Here is a 21,053-nt window from a genome sequence, read left to right on the forward strand (position 1 = left end):
ATTCTGTCTGCTGTGCTTCCATTAAAAACTATCCCAAATCTGGTGCAATTAAATTGTTTTGTACTGGGAAAAAAAAACTAGTACATCAGACAAAGCAAGGAAGGAACACAAAAGAAGGGTAGTGGGTAAGTATATACATCAAAAAGGCTGAACAATACTTGAGGAGAGAAGTCAAACATATACCTATTATAAAAGAAATACAGTCCTCTTGTCACAAATATACTTTCTTTCAGCTTGTTCTTTCACTAATAAAATACATAAATACATAATGGCATTGCTGAGCAATAAAAAAACCCAAACCGCTCTTATCCATATACTTTGTAGGCCGTAAAAGGGGGGCCCAGGTTTCCCAATCTATTTTAAGACTTCCTAAGGTATTTCAGACATGGGGGAATAGAACACATGTATCCGAAACTTTGATTCTTTTCTACAATACAACTTATAGCCACATTTGCTACAATACCCTAACTTGTTTATTACTAAAAATTTGTTTGAACACTTAAACAACTTGGTAAGTCTTGATCACACTTGCACTGATGAATTTTTGTGGCTACTGCTAGCAAGTACCCCAACTATAATTTAGGAGAGCCTGATTTGGGACATTAATCTTCAGAAAGAATAACCCATCTCTAAATTCATGAACAAGCTCTATTTACTTCCATGGTTAATGGATTGTGTAAATACTTATCTATGAATGATTTCTTTAGTTAGGGCCTTGTTTTCTTCACAGAGGGATCCTGAACCATTCCCATGCCTCCACTTTGTTTCTTCTTTTCTTGCAGCCAGAAATGTGAAGGACATCCAGGTCTTCTGGCCAAGCACTGCTGGTGTCACCTGGGACAGACTGCATGGACACAACAGAGAATATGGAAGGTTCACTTCACCGGGGAACTGCAATAGCACTGAGGTAGGGGTACAGCCCAAACTTTAGCTCCTCATTAAACAGATTGCCAGAAGCTGATCCCCAAAGCATAGATATGCTTTCAAACCCTAAATATTTTTAACATGGACTCTTCCTCCAGTTCCGACACAGTATCCACTCATCCCATTCTTTTTTGTAGTAGTTTTTGCCTGTTGAACATTTTAAATAATGCAGTTACTTATCTGTTTGCCTGCAAAAAATAATAAAGAAAAGGTTATAGAGATATGGCTACCTCTAAAGGTCATGTTAAAATTGAGAGAGAATACAAAGAGACTGCGACTTTTACCAGAATGTGGGAGAATACATGTACATGAAGGCTGCAAATATTTCAGTTGAGTGGATTTTATTTTGCATTCTATCTGGTTTCACTTATATGATAATTGAAGGAAAATTGTGATAGAAAATAGAGCACTTTCCCATGCTGTGTCTAAAGCTTTTTTAATGATTAAATGTCATCATGTCTCAAGTGTACCAAAAATACTGGTGAAAGTCATCTTAATTTTTAAAAACAAATATGCATGAGAACTGGTTGTAGCTGGACATAGTTTTGGATTAGAGCAGGTCTGTCACTAGAGTAAGTTTTATTGTGATTTACCCAAGAGAGTTTGTATTAGGTTCTTCAGGAAAAAGTAAAGATAAAAATATTTTTAAGTCTTCTACTAAAAGATTTTTAATTTTTTTTTTTTTTTGGCTGAAACACCTCCTCTGTGTGGAAGACTGGCCAATCACTTGTTATTGTTACAAGTGAAAATATCTCTAGGGACATACACATATCTCCTGAGAACAAGAACCAATCTCTGCTCTCACTCCAACAGCCGTACCTTTCTTTTATAAGTGAAGACAGAGTTGGCCCTTAATAACAAATGAAGGCAAGGCAAAAAAAATCAGAGAAAAGCAAGCAGCTAAGGACAGCACAAAAGGGGAAAATGTCCACAGAAAAACTTGTCTCACTTGTTCTCCAGTTGATGTTGCCTAATCAGGAAGTTTCTCCCATTCCTAGTGACTTAACTGTGGGTGAATTAAGAACCTGTCTCCACTTCCATATAATGCACTAGCCAGTTGTCAGGTATATATATCAGTGCACATATTTATACCTCATTTAAATATCCAGTCCTAACTGAAGCAGGCAGCTTTAATTACTGAGTTTCCATGTATTTTACTGTGGCATTTCAATGTTCCTTTTAATTTGGTTCTGGATATTTCTGTTGCCTCAGTTTCCTTGCCAATTGGGACAATTTTTTTTAAACAGCAAGTCCTCAATAAAATAATGAAACCTGACTTTTATACTCCCATTGATCACAACAAAGACCAAGTCAGTTAAGTAATTAAGAGATTGCTATTTTTTTATTGCATTTCATTAATTTTAGAACTCAATTGTGGTACTTTACAGGAGATTTTGTTCTTTTAGCACATGCATTCAGAGACTGTTTTATAAATTTCCTCTGAGCTTGGATTTCAGAGGTTTCTATTCCCACCAAAGAATTCTCACAAGATTCCTATTATCTCATTTTCTCTTTTTTTTTGGCCTTGCACTTTGACCCTGGCATTCTCAAAAGGACACTTTGTTTTTTACATTAGGCTTCTACCACAGACTGGTTTTCTAAACAATAAAATAGAGTAACTTGCAGTCCATACTTGTCCAGAGTCCGAGAGACAGGCTCCACAAGCCAAATATATACAGTGGGAAAGTATAATTTAAAATGTTCCAGACTAAACATTTTAAAATCAGACAAAATAAATATTTCAAAGCACTAACCTGAAAACTATTGCTGGAGCTTGATGTTGTTACTGCTGTAGCTCCTTGTTAAAATATCGTGAATTTTTAATGCTTTCAGGCATCCTACAGATAGCACAAGCAGTATATGTTGGCTCACAAATTATTTGCTGCCCTTCAGCACAACCTACAATATCCAGTGCTTTACCTTTGAAATTAGGAGATTCTGTAGTTAATAGAAAGTCTACCTTTGCTAGGATCAGTTGTTTACTTTGCTATGTGTGCTATTTTGAACAAGAACTTCTAGCTACATGAAATAAGAATGCCAGGCTCAAGATAGTAGTAATAATAAGAATTATTATTGTTTTCATTCTGTGCCTTTCGTTACTCAAAGCTCCAAACCATCAAAACCTGGGTGCAAGGAGTTAGCTGAAGTAAGGACTCACAGCAGGACAGGTTCACCCTTTACAATAAGACACAGCTGCTTCACCCAGGTATTGGATTTTCCAAACCTCTAGGATTCTACCTTTTTGGACAGGCTCTCACCAGGCTCAGAAACAAATATATATATTATCAAAATACATATGGCATCTGCTGTATTCATTAGACTTTCTTTCTCTTCTTTCAGAGGTTTGAGTTTTTTGGTTGCTGGTTTTGGATCTTTTTGGGGTTTTTCAGTGGGGTTTTTTTGTTGGTGATGCTTTTTAGTTTGGATTCGGGGGGGGGAGTTGTTTGTTTGTTTTTCTTTTTTGTTTGTTTTTTTTGGGGGGGTTGCTTTTTTCATCTTTTGGGGGGGGGTGTTTTGCTTTGGGGGGGAGTTTGTGCATTTTTTGTTTGGGTTTTTTGGGGGATGGAAGGATGCTAGCTATAGGATTGAACTTGGTAGGGTATTCAGCTCTACAGGCCACCTAATAATTTATCATTCCTTAACCTTCAGCATGAAGATATGACTATGTCCCATGCAGAAATGGTCATGATATTAAACAGGAAAGCCTTTACAGATTTTTTAGGGCCTGTATCCCAAGAGAATCACCTGCCTAAACATTAAAACCAGGAGTGTAGATAAGGAAGTATTAAATCTGAATTTACTATTCTAACCGGAAAAATGAGATTTCTTTTTTAAAAAGAAAAATAAAAATGTCTTACTGCTCAGGAGCCCAAGAAAAGCTGTGATAAAAATGTCTTGCAATTACACTACTGTAGATCTCATTTTCAGATTATTTCATTTTCCAGCAGGAAGTGTGTCATGGGCTCTGTGTCACATAGAAGTAAACTGAGATGTCACACAAGCTATTTCTAGAGCCTTCAGAAGGATCTGAAGGAGTCAAACTTCTCTCCTCTGACCAATGGGACCATCCCTAGTCTGGCACTTTGTTTCCCAAGTTGCTTTATCCAGCTTACATTGGGAGAAAACATTCTGAAACAAGTGAATGATTAAAACATACAGTACTCTTGTCAGTGAGGAATAAGCATTGCACACTACTACTGTTATTATTATCCCTTCCAAAATTAAAGACTGAGCAAAGTACTTCTCAGTCAGTAAGGCATGAAATCTTGGATTCTTTTCTAGCTTTACTCAGAGATTCTGTTAGCAGAGGGTTTATGTACAAAAGCATCACTTACCCTTTTAAAGCTGACTCTGATAACCCCACTCAGGTAAGATTCCAAGAGTAGAAAAAAAATTTGCACCTTGGATCTACTGCCATGGCTGACATATTTCTAAGAAGGAAAAGAGAAGCAAGTGTTGGCTCTGAGTTAAGATTCAGAGGCAGGAAAGCAGGCCACAAACATGAGAACACTGCATGCTGAAGCTAGTAACGTTTTATAAATTTCAATTAAGCGTTGAACACCAAGCATCCAGCACAATTTGCAGTGGTAAGCCCAAGAAGCTATGACACAGAGGGAGACAAAAACTGTCCACTTTTATGAGAAAAGTTGTTTTACAGTATTTAATTAGATCTTAATAGGGACCAGGTCATAAAGCAAAAAGAGTAACATGAATTATGGAATTATCTATACGCCAATAGAAAATAACAGAATTTTATTTTAACATACAAAACCATCCTGCAACATCACCAGTAGGACAAGATATTTTGTAACTCATTGCTGGGTGCAAGTGAGGGCTATACAATTTGTGCATGTCTGTGTGTATGTACTTTATTATTTGCATAGTACAAAACTATTCATTAATGGGACTATATATAACATAGTTTTCGAGAGCCACTAGAGAAAACATTTGCACTGCCCTCATATTTCCTGTTTTCTGAATCAAGACTGGCATTAACAGATTACATAAATTTCCAGGATCTGTTAGAAAGCTATTGGTTGATATGTGACACATGCATAGTAAGGAAGACTTTAAGAACGATAAATGAAGTATTTTTCAGATGTCAAAAGCAAGCAACAACCTGACTCATGACTCCTCTTAGAGTAGCTAGTTACTAGTGTCTTCTTCTAGAACAAGTCCCTGTGTGGACACTCAGGAATAAGAATATTGTCACAGAGGGTTAATACAACCCATACTCTCACCTCTGGGAAAACAAAATAAAATCCTATTACGTCTTTGCAGCATTTATTTCACAGCAGCTATTTTGTAGATTCCCACTATAGTGGTGTGACCCTGGCTGGATGCCAGGTGCCCACAAAAACTGCTCTGTAACTCTCCTCCTCAAGTGGACAGGAGAGAGAGAATGTAATGAAAGGCTCATGTGTTGAGATCAGAATGGGGAGAGATCACTTACCAGTTACCATTAGGGCCAGAACAGACTCAATTTGGGGAAATTAATTTAGTTTATTACCAGTCAAAATCAGAGTAGAATAATGAGAAGTAAAGCAAATAGTAACAACCCCATCAGAAAATTTCTAACAAGCCCAAATATTCCTGGTATGAGAAGCACTTACTATATGTCTTTCTCAAATGCAAAAGGTATAATTTAAATTACATATTGTAAATAACTGACGAGAAGAAACATGCTACATGGACTTGTCCATGGTTTTATGAGAAAGTTACAAACGTGGTTTTCCATGGTGCTGCCAAAAGCAAATTGGCCATACACACACCAAGTCAGCTACTGATGGACTTGAAACACATCCAGCATTGCACTAGAAAGCCTTAGACTTAAGTCACAAAATTCTGAAAAGCAAAGGTATACAGCAGTTGCTGCTAAGGGAAATGCCACCTACTCTACCACTTAGTAAAACACCACACACCTGGTCTGGTAAAATATTTGATCTGAATTGTCCTTTATATCAAGGACAATAGAGAATATATGCATGCCATAGAACCAGTCAACACCAAGTCACTTCCACCCACATTAAATCCAGAGCCTGAACTCCTTGAGGAGTCACTGCAGGGACACTGGTGCTGATGAGACATGGCACAGAAATAAAATAGACACACTTGAGAGCACTGCACAATGCTCCCAAAGTCATGCTGGTCAGCCTATACAGCTACTGTGCAATACTAAAAAATATGGTGGTCCAGATCTGCACTAAAGGAAAGATCTTAACCTTGTTCTCAGTCAAATGTGATGTGGCCACTACAAGGCCAATTAAACTGCCTCCACAGTGAAGGACTCAGGCTGAGGGAGCTTAACTCAAGAGCAAACAATATTTACTTTTAAAAGAACCCTTTTCAACTACCAAGGCAGAGAGTGGAAACAGGACTTACATGTGAAAGGTAATACATTTCCACTTCTCACATGAATAAAATCACACAGGACCAGTCATACTTGGCATATAAACTTCTGGAAGTTCCTTCTTCCACCTTTCTAAAATATTTACTGTGTCAGAGTGCTAATCCACGTTTTATACATTCACTCTCCAAAAGTCTGGATTTTCAGCCTGAGACCTTTCCTTCTTTTCCCTAGGAAAAGTGCATATTAAGAATAAATTTCACAATTAATCTCTCAAAGACAAATTATTTCTAATATTTTAAAAGTGAAGGGTAATCTCCTATACCTTTAGATTTGGTGAGATGCAGAGACACACCTGAAGGATTAATATGACCATATAATTCCAGATGAGGTAGTAAAATTCCATTTGCTTTAAGAAGGGACTGTGTGTCAGTTTTCCACGTTCTTCTAATGAATATTTCATATGGGTTTTAATGCAATGCAAGAGCAGATCTTAATGTAGGTAAGTGTAATGGATACAGGATAGCGCATTACTGATGAAAAGCCAAGTAGATGTGGCCAAAGGGAAGAAAGTGCCCCTGTGGAACTTAAGCAGCTCCAGGAAAATTAACAGTTCAGCAAGCTTTACTAAGTACTATGGAATTCTCCCCTGAGTTGTTACTGTTGAAATACATTTTCATGTTCTCCATCAGTCATTTCACTTTGTTGACTGAATGAGATGTTTTGCAGTCCTGAATAAAAAAGAAAAGAAAACCTAACACTCCTTGTCTATAGTTTCACTGCATTCATGAAGGATTCTGGATCATCCCATCAGGAAAGAACACTGACACCACTCAATTCTACACAGTGTAAAATTATTACAGATTTTCAATTAAGGGGCTAAGGATATTTCATAACTTTTTCATAACTAATCAAATTAATTGCAGTTGAGGGACATTTCCTTTGGTTTGCAAAGCATTCTCTGCATCTGCCCTGCAAATCCTTTATTAATTTGAAGCTAAGGAAAGGCAGAACTCAAAAGTACCCACTACTGCATGGAAGATGTGCAAATGAGCTGATGTTTCATGTTCTCTTTTCAACTTCAAGCATCTGAAGGAAGGATGTTGGTTGCCCTTTGTCACCATGGCTGCCTAGGTGTACATTTACTGATCAGAGTATTGAGGCTGAAAAGACAGAGACTAAAAACAACATTTCATGAAACACACTAGGTATTCCAAGACTAAAATGTCAATTTGATGTGGAGGGCATTTCATTTTTTTGTCATCTTAGAAATATGGCCGGTTTCCTTCTAATTGCTAAGAATAAACTATGTTGCAATTTCAGTGAAAGCCTCAGGCTTTTGTCATCTACAAATGTGTTTGAAGTTTCCCAGAAACTTCTGTATCTTGTACTGATATCTTGTACTCCTATTTTGATTAATCTTAATCTGACTAAAAAAAAAAAGCTGTTTCACCTTATGCTTTTCAGACTTTAAAAATCTTGCTCATGGTATATATGAGATTGCACTAACAAACAAAAGCACAACTCAAAGTCCAAACTATACCTCATGGAGATGGAATAGACTGTTTCCCTAATCCATTTGCTACAGCTCACACTCTAGAAGACTGTAAGGGATGAATAGTAGAGCTCCTTCCACAAAGCACAGGGAATTGACCTCGGCTGCTCTCCTATGAATAATGGGAGCTCCTGCAGCAAGGTGATAGCAAACATAGTAGTATAGCACTTTGTAGCTCCCACTCTTGAGCAAGGCAGGGAAGGAAAAAAATAATTCAGCCCCAAAGACATTTGCTGGTCTAATTTTTTTTTCCTCTTCTTTTTCACAGTCCCAGCATAGTTGTAGTAATGAAGTATTTATTCTGGTGCAGCTAGCAGTCCCCTAAACATAAGACTCACGTCATCAGCAATTTTCAGAGCATTAGAAAAAAAGAATGAGGAAGAGAAATAAAGTTCCCTTCAATAAATTGTCAAACCTAAATGATTCATTATGCACAGCTTCTATGAAGACAGTTGCTGTTATGACATTGATGGCATTCATAAATACACAGGTACCACTAAGAGGTGATGGATGTAGTCAGAACATTGTCCTTCATCATTTCCACTCCCCTCTTTCATTATTCTTCACTTTTTAATTATGACAAGAACTATTTAAAGGCAGACTCCTGTTATAATCAAATCATCGTATTCTGCTTTGGAGATTTCATAGGGGGTTCCAAGAATGTTGGTTTGACTAGGATGAGATGTGGGTTTTTGCCTCCAAGCACTCTCTGCTTGGTGAGTTCCTCCCTTTCTAGACATTTTCCTGCTCAGCACCTCTACAGATACCAGTCTATGAGATGGAAAACAACGAAAGAACATATTACTCAGAGTGAAATTGTCTCTAGTGTCCTTTTTTTCAAACTGTGAAAAATGAAGACCAGATTTTCAGTTTTAGCCAATATTCAGACAGAAAAAGGAGAAGGTGGTAGCAGGGGCATAGAGTGTATCATAGTATCTCTTCTCCCTCATTTTTGTTTTCTCTGTATAGTCAAAAGCAGCTCAGTCTTGTTCAGGCTAAAGGGGGTAATGCAAGACTGAGCTTAAAACTGAGGTTCACAGATACACCAATGTGAGAACTGCTGCATTCTGGTTATAATTGGTCTTAGCTAAACTGATTCCACTAGAAAATTTTCCTAATAATTCAACAGTTTGATCCAGTACTGTAGTCTGTGTCTAGAATCTCACAGCTTTAACATTTCAGTGTGCTAAATGCAGAAATGCTCATGGTACCGCTTGAAAAGCAAGCTGCCTCCATAAAATACCTCACTATATTGGAGGAACCAAAGCCGCCAGAACACCGAGATCACGGAAGATCTGGATCTCTTTGAAAATGCTTTGGAATAATTCGGGGGTTTTGTAATTTTTCTTATCTAATCCTGTGATGCTCAGCTTTGTTCTCAATGCCCTTGCAGTCTTCAAAATCTATCATTGATCGTTAGGGGCAGAAGAGTAGGTTTCCAGCTGCTAGTGGTAAGACAAATTTTTATCAAAAATAATTGAACCTTGTCAGGTACCAAGGAATTCCACTTTCTCAGAAACCTTATTGGTCTTAAGTTCAGGTGACAGCCACAAACATCACCACTAATTTTCTGGCTTCTCAAACACACAATAGTCAACTTCTCATAGTCAGCATTTAATAGCTGACACTGGTGCTCCCCCAAACTACAACCACATGTTTTATGCATAGGGAAAAAAAGCAAAACAACTGTGCTACATAAGAAATCATGAACTGTTAAATATTTTTTAAATCACTTTTGGTTTGCATTTGCCCATTGTTCCCCAGTGGTGCAAAACATCATTAAGCACCTACTCCTATCATCAGGCTAACTTATCATTGGTTTCAAGAACCATTCTGGTCACACATCTCTTTGCAGAGTATAATAAAGGCATAGTGAAATGCAATAGAGGACACAAATACAGCTAGAAAATGATACTTGCACATGTAAAATAAATTACAAGGATGGCATGCTCCATATTGAATCCACATAATTTTTTGTTGAGGAAAAGAAATCGGAAAATTGTCTCCTAACTTTTTTTTTAAGTGTTCCACAGCATAAAAATAAACCAACTAAAACCCCCCCCAAAAAAGCATTCTGTCTCTTTATTTGAAAGTTTACTTTTAAAAATTTTTCATTTCAAGATGATTATATATTCTCTAAAGAAATATTGAATCATCTAGCCAAGCAAGAAAATAATTTCTACAGAAAAAGTGCAACCAAAAAGTTTCTGACAACTATTACAAAATGATAGCAGTAATTTTATTATAATATATTTTAAAAACTCCAAAAACCCCAACAAAACAAAACAAAAAACCCAACCAAACAATGGGAGAAGATATATTTGAATATGCTATTATGCCTTGGCTTTAGCATTCAAGCTCAAGGACAAACAAGAACAAAATTTCCATATATAGATATATACTGTAAGCTAAAAATGCTGTGGTACATAACATCCTTGAGATGGTTAATAAGACCAGCATGAGAAATCTGCACCACAGGGTAAAAACTAATGATTGACAAATACTAAGCACCAAAAGGACTGCATATAAAAGGGGAAAAAGCAGAACTTGTTGACAAGTGAAGAGCAGTGAGAGGAGATGAGCTGAACAAATTTTTTTTTAATGAGGTGTTAAATAGATCAGCTCTGGAGGTTGGATAATGACCGTGCCAATGATTTGGCCATGGATGTGAAAAAAGCTCAATAACATGACATTTGGGAAACTCAGGAGAGCACTGAAACATGAGATAGCTTCTGAGACAAAAGGTGAAGTTCTTCTGCCACTCAGAGAACTTCTAATGATGCTAGGGTTGCAAGGACTTGGCATCTCGTTAAGGTAACATGGTTTTAAAAAGCAAGTACAAATTTAAAGAGAAAAAATCCTACTTTATAGAAACTCCCTCACTCCCAGAGAAAAATTCTGAAAGTGCAGCTTTTCCTCCCTACACATTACCATTCCATTCTATGTCCATAACTGTAGTGGATCTCTGGAAAACTGGGGCACCACCAAGCTGGGTCTACCAAAAAGGCAGTACCACATTAGAGCAACATGCCAATGGAGCAGGGGAAGAAGAGTAAAAAGAACAAGCAGCACTTGCTTCACTGAGTATCAGAATTTAAAAAAAAAAAAGAAAATCAGCCCTGTGGGAACATTTTCATGAGAAAAAGAGCAAGCAACAGAATTGTCAGGTTGTACCAAAAAAAAAGAAAAAAGAAAAAAAAAAAAAAAAAGGAGTCTAAAATAGCTAGCAGTTGTTTGAAGGAACATGACAGTGACAAAGGCAGAGGAAGTTTGTGGTGGGTGTTCAAGGATGGCAAGGAACAGGATATGTTTACGTGCAGAGATGCTAAATATAAACTCCAAGGTGCAGCAGAGATGAAAGACACCTCATCAACAGCATCTGTAGAAGGTCAGGATGCAGTATAAAAGAGGGGAAAAAGACATAGGCCCCGATTCACACGGAAGATGGCAAAAAGAGATTTTGTGCCACTTCCCCATGGTTTTGCTGGGCAAATATGTAAAAATACATAAAAGCTGCCCTTGCAAACTGAAGTTTTATTTGTACCAGAATCACAGACAACATAAACTGAAGAACTGGTGACCCATGATGCAAAAGTATTACAAAATTTAACTTGTATTTCATGGAATAAATGTTCTATTAAAGTCAGTGCAACTGTAGCTGACTGTAGCTGCTCATCAGAAGAGATGAATAGAAGTAATAGGGTTTCAGATTTGTCATTTTTTTCCTGAGATGGAAATCGAAATGGTTCCAGATTCTGAGAATGTCATCAAACACTGCCACATAATTTGAAGAAAGGGCTGTATAAATACATAAGGTAAAATTTTCATTTAAGTAGAGCTTGAGATACTGCTGGCATGACAACACTTAAGACCGAGTAAGAAGTTTCAGTTTAAAATTTTATAGTTTCATGGCCTGTGAGTTATATCATATAAAGGATACCACTAAAGGAATTGTTGTGCTGTGTTGCTACACAACAGGTAGCCATGGAAATCCATGCTGTGATGTAAAATTATTAAAGAGGGTTATGACCACATGATTTAGTCCTTTGCTTTGTTTCACAGATGACCAGTTGATAGTCAAAACTCTCTTCATCAGCTCCTCAACACAGACACTTCTGTTCATTACCTGGTGCAGTATGGTTTTAATTGATCAAGCTGCTGGATATTTAATTCAGCAGATCATCCATTTCTGACCACAGTTCTTTTCAAGTCAGCTTCCTGAGTGTTATTTTTCAGGTGAAAATCCAATGGTCCTTGTTTCAAGTGATTGTGACAGTGAAATCCATACAGAAAGCTCAAACATAGACAGTCTACCCTTAACTGCTTGTTTATCTTGTGCATCACAGCCCCGTTTAATCAATTGGCATTGATTTAAAATGCAGGGTAATCTCAAAGGAGAGAAGTAGGGTAGATGGGCAGGTATAGATCAGGGCAGGAATGACAGCACAGTTCAGATCTAGTTTTATAGATGTCCTGTGGAGAAAGAAAGCACAGAGAGATGGGGAATTAGCAGGATGAGCAGACCAATTTTGTTCTTTCTTCTGCTACTGCACCCTTCTTGGCAATTACAAACAATTAAAGCCTACAAAAGCAGACTTTCCTGCTCTGTGTTCTGACACAGGATTTTCCATGTCACCTGGAGCTCCAGCCCAGCAATGCTCACTCTGGCTCAGTGGTACGCAAAAGAATCAAAAAATTCAAAAGACAGGAGGTGCAGAGGAATAAGAGGGAGATGTTAAGGAAAAGAAAAAAAAAGAAGGAACAACACATAAGCCCAACAAAAAAGAAACAACAGAAGTTTTCAATTTCCATTTCAAATAGAAATACAGAATATTTTCCCAGGAAGCATGTTTTCATGGGCCACCTGAAAAATATATGTCTTTTATTTTACTATTATGCCATACAATCACCAGAATGTTCTGTGGCCAGAGGAGATTGCAGCATGAAGTAGATAATGAGGTGCAGTAGTTAAGCAATAGTCAAGAGTTTTAGGGGCATTTTTTTTTAACTGCTCTTAATCAAGACACAGAGACCAGCAGATGGGCCACCTGTGATGAAAGGCAAGTAGAAAAACTGAGCTTGCCATTGTTCTTAAAATTGTTATGCACATATCTGACAGCAACTAAATTAGATCAAAGCAGAATACAGAGGGGATCACAAAGCAACAGCCACTGAAGCAGGAAAAGATGTGAAAAGAGCTACAAGCTAACTAGCACAGGGACATGAAATGGGTACTGACCAAAGCTGTGAAACAGCAGAACCCAGCAGTATCAAAGACATTGTTTATTTCAGAACTACAGAAGAAGTGGAAACATGAAGGTGTGGCATGAAAGAAAGAGATGTAATAAAGATGTAACATTGAGAGTCTCTTGCAGAATTAAAGTTACAAACACCCACCAGGGGAGATAAGACACTTTCTGTGCTTTCACTTGCTTAAAAATTATTCATAATAAGGAAACAGGTTTTGATACAATAAAAAGCAGTCCTGCTATTATATATGGGGAGCAGAAGTGGAACTGGAATATCCTTTTCCTTTCCATCTGTTGTGTCATTAAGCTCCAGAAACTATTAAAAACAGTTATTAGAAACAGTTATTAAATATTAGAAACAGGTATCTTTGACCAGTCTTGTTTTTCCCATTACAAGCTGCTGTCATCCTAATGATCCAGATATAGTGACTGAATTATTATTTGTACACCAGTCATACTCACCCAAGGCCAGACAGCCCTATAGAGAGCTCAAGAGAGCTTGGATATTCCTCAACACCAATCCCTCTGTCAGTGGGAGAGTCAGGTAAGCCAAAGGGCTCTCTCCAGACCATCAACATCAGGTCTAGATAAAATCACGCTGTGGATGTGACACCTCCATGGCTCTCTGGAAGGGAACTCTTAAGAGGTTTTCCTATCTTCTAAACAAACAAAGTCCAGCTAGTACAATCACAATCTTCATTTTCTAAACCAAATTTTTTTCTAAACCAAGTGCACATGGTCACATGTCAATGAAAAAAAAAATCATCAAAGAGAGAAGAGGCCTTTCTTATGGCAACAAACTAGCTCAAGCTTTCCTGGATAAATTGGAGGTGTGGTGGTGGAAGGAAAAAAGTAGGAGTAACATTCTACTCCTCTCTCTTCATTTATTTTCTTCAAACAATAAATTCTTCAGCCTTCTTTTACCTCACCTCTTGCTTGAATTTACAGAAACTTCGACCAGTGTAAAAGCCACAGCGTCACTCACCTCTCCTAACACATCAGAAATAGCATCAGCTGCCTGTCCTGCCTTCTCTGCAGCTGAAACAGCAATGAGGTGGCAGCAGAAGAGCAAACAAGATGGATGGGAAATGGCTCTCTGCTGAAGTCTGTAGTGCCATGTCAGGAAAAGTTCGAGCAGAGGATGTGGGGGTCAAGGTTCTTCCCTGTGACCTGGCCTTCCTAGGGGAAAATATGTAGTGGGTAGCTGTGTACATGTGTAGCTATTAGAAAAAGGTACTGTAAATTGTTTCCTTTCTGTCAGATTAATTGTCATGTGCTTTATTTAGGAGCAACTTAATCACACAGGACATAAAAATAAATGTGTGTTCAGAATCTCAAATTATTCTCAAGTCCAGCTCAGCCTGCTGTGAGGCTACAGTTTCAATCACGAGATGTGTTTCTCTTCAACGGATAAATTTGCCAGACATTCGGTGGAAAAAAATTCTATTAAAGCACATAGTCAATCTGTAGGGAACCTGGCCTTTGTTGACATTGGCTTCAGTGAATTAAGGGACATCGATCCCAACCTCACCAGTTTTTTTAAGACTCCGGTTTTACAGTGGATTTGAGGAAGCATTTGCTAGTAAGTCTGAAGTTGAAAAATAAATAGGAATCTATGTGCTTGCAGTGAAAAAGAGGTACAAAATGAAAATTATAGGGATTTTTGAAAGAAGTTTACACTGAAATTCTTCCTTCTGCATCATGACCAGGGAGGAAAAGAAGAAAAAAAGAAAAAAAACCAAAACCCAAGCAACCAAAAATCTGGAGGCTCCTGTCCCGAATGTGAAATATGCAATAAAATTTCCCATTAATTCCCATATTGAGCATGAAATGGTTCCTTCACATTGAAAGAATGTGTAAGTATACTCAACAAGAGTTCTGAAAACTATTACCAAATTATTTTTTCACATGTTAAACAGTGAATTCCAAACTATATTTGGAGAGCTGGATATGGCTTCATCTTTTTATTCATCCTTTTAGCACCATCAGAACAAAACAGTGTCAAAACACCTTCCAATTTTCCCATCTAAAGTGGAGAATCTATCTTGAAAGCTGCCTTGCAGAAGAGATTAATGTTTCAATGATAAACCAATATAACTGCTTAAAAATAACACAGGCATGTCATAAAAGTATCACTGTTTAAGTGTTTAATTATTTTTAACTTAATTAAATGACCTTAAACATTTTACAACAGAAATATGGGAATTTGGTTATTGTCAGCATCAATTCTACCATTACCTTAAAAAAAACCCATGTATGTTGCAGATTTCTGAGAAAGGATGAAGCAGTTATCAAAAAGAAAAATCCTGTCTTGGAAAAATGTGGACCCACAACAATAGACTCTCAACTGAAGGAATTTATCTTTTAATGAGATGGTGTGTGCATAACCTTTTGCTGCTTTAGAAAGTGTGGTCTCATGCACCTGGAACTCCCTACATGGCAATGGGACTCTCACTATTCCCCCCCTTCACAGCAGAACCATGGGAACTGAAAAAAGAATTCTACATACGAGAAATGTTACTACATTATTAAGAAGAAAAATGCTTCACAGAATGTGGAAAGATACTCTCCAAAACCATGGAGAGTTGGCTTCTCTTTCCTGATGCTTGTATAAAAAGTATGCTGGAGATGAAGGCTATGGCCCAATTGTACAAGACCTTAAACATGACAAAACATTCAAAATTGGTGTAAAGAGAAGGCAAAGACAGAAGAAATCGCTGGAAGTAGCAAGACAGTTTATTCCACTGTCTTTGATCAATGAGAAACAAGAAGAGATAAAATAAGGTACAGTCCTTGGGAATATGAAACACTGCTCCCATACTGAATATTTATTCTAAAGCTTGGTTTTTAACAAAATCTTAACTGAATCAGTAAGTGTGAAAAATGGCACGGAACATCCAGAAAGAAAAAATAAAAGTGTGGTTTTAGGCTTTTTTCATTTGTATGCAGAACTAAATATCTCAAAGTATATTTTGCTTCTGTTCTCTCTTCCTGTTTTGTCCAAAATATGAAATAAGAAACCCAAGCTTATTTATTTAAGACTGTTTGAATCTCAGAAAATGCTGTTCTCAGGATGTGGCAGTTCATATTCTATCAGAAGAGGCTTGCCTATTCCTGAAGAATATCTCTAAACACAAAACAGAAGAGAAAAGCTAGGAATAAAACAACAGGAAGGATACATGCACCACCGCCAGTGGTAGAGAGAAGAGATTTCAAATGCAACGTAGTGTGCCAATCACCATCACAGCTTTAAAATTAAGTAAAGCTGCCACATCTCCCATTCTGCCATTACTTCTCATTAAAAAAATCAGTTCCGATATTTTCTATTTTATTTGTACATATGGCAGAAGTGTGAATTCCAAACAAATGAGGAACGCATTGCCTGCCTTCCAAGAGACAAATGAAAACCTGGACACTTTAAAGCTGGCATGTATTTTTCTCACACCTGAAAGCTAAGCGAAAAATCCCCTTTTACATCACAGCTGACCCACTTCTGCGCAAGGAATGTTAGGTGATAAGAAGTCCATCATGAAAGACACATCTGTTGGCATTCTTTTAAGTTCCTAGCTGAAATTCTGACATGGGAATATGCTAAATGTATTAGCAAAATATAAACAAGTGGTAGAACAGAATACTCTTTTTAATAATATTTTAAATTAACTACATTTATGCTAATGACACACAGAATGAAGACTGCAGTTAACAATTAAACAATGAAACTATTTTGAAGGGCAGATATGCTGTGCATCAAGGTCAATGCATTTAAATAACTAGACAGCTCATAAATCCCAGATAACAAACATCAAATGAAAGCAACTTAGTGACTATGCTGAAGTAAATATTACTGTCAGTTGTTGCTTCATTTTCAGCAGTTCTGTGTATTTGGATAGTGTGGCATTTTCTTGTTACAGAATCAAAACAAAATTTTGAACTAATTCAGTGACATAATTTAGAAACATCTAGTGCTTCTGGATTTCCAGCTTTTTGTTCAAGGTATAGCCACATCACGTGATTGAACACTCCCTTTACAGTGAACAATTTCATTTCTGCTTCTTCTCCTGTGTCACCACAAATCGAGGACATGAAATTAATGTTGTTTTTACCAAGAAAATATTTCTAAAGGAACTTCACTGCATAAAAAGGGGACCGTAACAGAAGTCAGGAATAGGCATTTTGATAGGCAATGATCTTACCTAATATGCAGGACTGAAAAAGTGGACCTACACTCCTCAGAATTACAAGCCAGTCAGTGAAATGACAGCTGTATAACTTTCATTTAGTACAGTTTTGTAGCCTATTCACTTTAGCCAATGCTGAATGGTTTTAGGAAAAAATTACCACTCTCTGCATTTTCTACCTCATCCTAATCTAGAACAAACAATCAATTGCAAACTCGTAAATGATCCTGTGAAATGTTTCTAGAGAGTTGTTTAAAATCAATTCAGAGTTGCCCTACAAACAATATGAGAAGATACTCACTCTTCCTAACATTTGACTGTTCAACTTCTAGATCTAGCTCTAAGCCAGCAAGATTGGAAAAAAAAAAGAAACCTTTTTTAATCACTGCATATGTTCCTACATATTTGAACTCCTAACAGATATACCATTTAAGCTTGTTTTGAGTTTGCATTTTCTTGCTGCAAAGCTGATTAAGCTACACTAACAAACCAAGCCCTTATGTAAAACTCACCTTGAATTCAACAGCGGTTTAGCACAAAGAGAAAATTAAAAACATGGGCCTTAAAGCAGGGGGCAATAAATATGTTTGCGCATTATACATATATTTATGCATAAAACATTTTTTGCCACTTTTTGGACCACCACAGAGGTTTACAGGAATGGTCATTAGGCCAGAAAGAAAATGCTGCATTTCATAAGCATTTTCATCCTATCAACTTCATGCAATTTTGTGCTCCCCCCTACTGATGATGAGTCTATGAAAAGACATAGTGCATGTTGGACAAAGCAAACTTTCAGCATTCACACTCCGTTAATTAATTCATCACCTAAAAGCTAAGTATTGATTTTTTAATGGCTCTACAAATCTGTTTAAGCTACTATGATGTAATTAAGAGGACGTGTGTTTACTGTAAATTATCTAACAAGTACAAGGGCTGTGCATTCAGCAATAACAAAAATTTTTGCTCAGACAACAGGCAAATTGACTGTTGAAAAATATTTTCCCACTAATTTTATAAACTACTGTGATTGTTGTCAAGATGAATTTTTAGAAACCTCCTACATCAGTAAAAATAGAAAGATATGATAATCCTTGGTTTGAAGGGAACAAGAGATCTTGTGCAAATCCAGTGGTGAGGAATCAGCTTCTTAACATAAGTGTCCACAGGGTTGGTGAAATAGAAATCTCAAGCCAAGCCTTACAGGAAAATTAGTGTACTATAGTGCATGAACTCCTTATAAAACATTCTATGCAAAATGCTAGCAAAATTAGGAGCAAAGTCTTAATTTCCACAGATGGTGTCTGATTACCCACTAAAATCCTACTTTAAATTCAAAGTAACACATGAAACTGATATTGTCTTCTTCCATTAGAAGTATGGAGACTTATGGTTAAACGCATAATGATGTGCAACATATGAGTGTGAGCAAACCTGCAGCCAAGGGAACCACTGACATGCAGACTATATAAACAATAATTAAGGAGCAACCTAATAAACAGCAGACACAGCTTGTTGCAAATACAAGTAGATTTCTTACCTTATCTTTACACTGCAAAAATGAAATATGCTTCGTACATCATTATCACTGCCAGGAAAAAAAAAAGTATATGAGGGGGGAAAGGAAGGGAGTTTAAACACAGATGCTAAATGAAAAATTCAAGATTTTGTGCTTTTTGGAGCAGGCAAAAATTATGCCAGGTAAATCTCTGATTGATACAATAAAAACCTTTCCAGTATGGAAAGTTCCATGAGATCTTGACTTCTGACCAATGGCCTCTACAACATTTTCAACCTGAGAAGACATCCTGAAGATACCTTTACCTGCAAATCCCTAGCTTTTCAGTTACTGTTGGAAAAAAAAAATTCTAGGCATCTATACCTCCACGGTCGAAATGTGGCATGCATATTTTACTGTCCAGTAGCCTCCAGAGGGAGGACTTCAACACTTCTGCTGAGAATAGTTACTATTATTACTCAGTTTTCTAATGACATCCAAATGTTAATGGGAGAAGGGAGGACATTTGAAGGTATTTATCATGCAGAGATAAAAAGACATCAGAATAATCTGTCTGTGTCTTTTGATAACATTAATTAGCAGTGGAGCTAAGTTAGATTTTTTAAAAATAAAAAATGCACTAGAATTTTGCTCTTCATAGCAAAAATGAAGAGATTTCTAAATATTTAATTACAAAATCATGAAAATATTTTTTTCAATGTCACATTTTGGATGAAAGAAGGACTTTCCCAAAGGTATACTAATTTATTTATTTTTCTGCTTTGCTTTGCAACTGTACTGGTTTTGCATAACCAGCCTTTTTCACCAAGGCAATGTTCCATGCTTACTGGTGGAGGCAAAAGAGGAGATGATTTGTACATCCGTACGGCACAGAGGAGACAGACATCTCAGTACTCAGAGCCCGTTCTCCTCAAGTGTTGGGAGAGACAGTGGCCAGATAAAAGAAGCTAGAAGACAATGGAATAGAAGAAAACATGAAGGTACTTATTGTATGTATGCACGACATAAAGTGTGAATCAATAATTAAAGAGTTAATTATCTCACCAGTTATGGGTACAGGCTTGGGATTAATCCCTGCAGATAGAAGAAGAGGCAGTTATGCTCCCTCCATGCAGCACAAGATAACCAGCCCTTCCCTGGCTGCACAGATGGGGATTCACAACGGTGCTGTGCTCCCAGAGAGTAAATAATTTTGAAATCATGAGTGGCAACTGCAATAACCAGTGGCAATGCAGTAATGTTCTACACCTCTGTGTATCCAGACTGATAATCCTCTAACAGTGATCACAGTGTAGCATTAAAGCACCCTTCTGCAGAAAACCAGAGTAGCATTAAGTAAACCATACTAATTTGCTCTCTCATCATTGGTGTACACTGAAAACTTTTATTTGTGCTATAGAAAGTGAGCCATGGATTTAATGAAATCTTAATAGGTCATCTGGAAATCTGAAAGACACGATCTGAAAGTCTGAAAGACAATGAAGATAACGTCCTCAGAGCTCATTGACAAAAATTCATAAGGAAACAAAACTCACTAGTTTCATGGCTTACAGAACATTTAGTTAACTATGGGATGTAGTTGTTGAGATTCCACTCTTCTTTCCTGAAGACAGAAACTTGGACTGTCAAACACAGTTTCCTATGACAGCAGATGAGAGCCCACAGCAGAATCTGGCTTTGGTATTATATAACCCTTGAATTAAAAAAAAAAAATAAAGCTGGTTTTTGCTCTGTATGTGACATTCTATGTATTACGCACTATTGCCAACCTCAAGCTTTTGAAAACCATGAATCAAACCACAAAACATCATGAGATTAGCTGTAACATGAGTTACTGAAAAATAAATAAATACATTTGTGAGGCTTATTTGTCTTTTAATACAGGGTGAGCTCAGGTCATGCTTTTGCAATTTTCCTTCACAAATACCAAGGCTACAGATCCAGTTTTTTTGTTTTTTTTTTTTTGCCAAGTTGATTTGAGCTAAGAAATCATAAGACTTGGTAGCACTAACACTTTTCAAACATCATGCCTAGCTACATCGACCATGAGGGACTTTCACTTCCACCTCCTCAGTGGTAGTGAAGGCCAATTCAGTGATTACTGGGATACAGCTTCAGCAAAGGTCCCAGCACATGGTGAGTGCACAAGAGAGTCTCAACAGCAGCAATAGGTCTGTGGGAAACCAAAGGATATGTGAGAACCTAGTGACCAGGGTATCCTGCCACCAAACAAGTACTCACAGTCATGGTTGGAACAGATGCTCACTCTCACAAGACACCT

General features: G+C 37.2%; 1 long non-coding RNA gene across 1 annotated transcript; it reads right to left on the bottom strand.

Annotated features, from left to right (window-relative positions):
* Positions 1-200: 200 nt before the first annotated feature.
* Positions 201-19,868, bottom strand: LOC116448449. Its single transcript, XR_004241971.1, has 5 exons — positions 19,817-19,868; positions 19,600-19,719; positions 18,794-18,841; positions 4,260-4,355; positions 201-844 (listed from the first exon to the last, which is right to left on the bottom strand). It is a non-coding gene; the product is annotated as an uncharacterized LOC116448449 (long non-coding RNA).
* Positions 19,869-21,053: the final 1,185 nt, after the last annotated feature.

The sequence above is a fragment of the Corvus moneduloides genome, chromosome 1, assembly GCF_009650955.1.
Source record: "Corvus moneduloides isolate bCorMon1 chromosome 1, bCorMon1.pri, whole genome shotgun sequence".
NCBI lineage: Eukaryota > Metazoa > Chordata > Aves > Passeriformes > Corvidae > Corvus > Corvus moneduloides.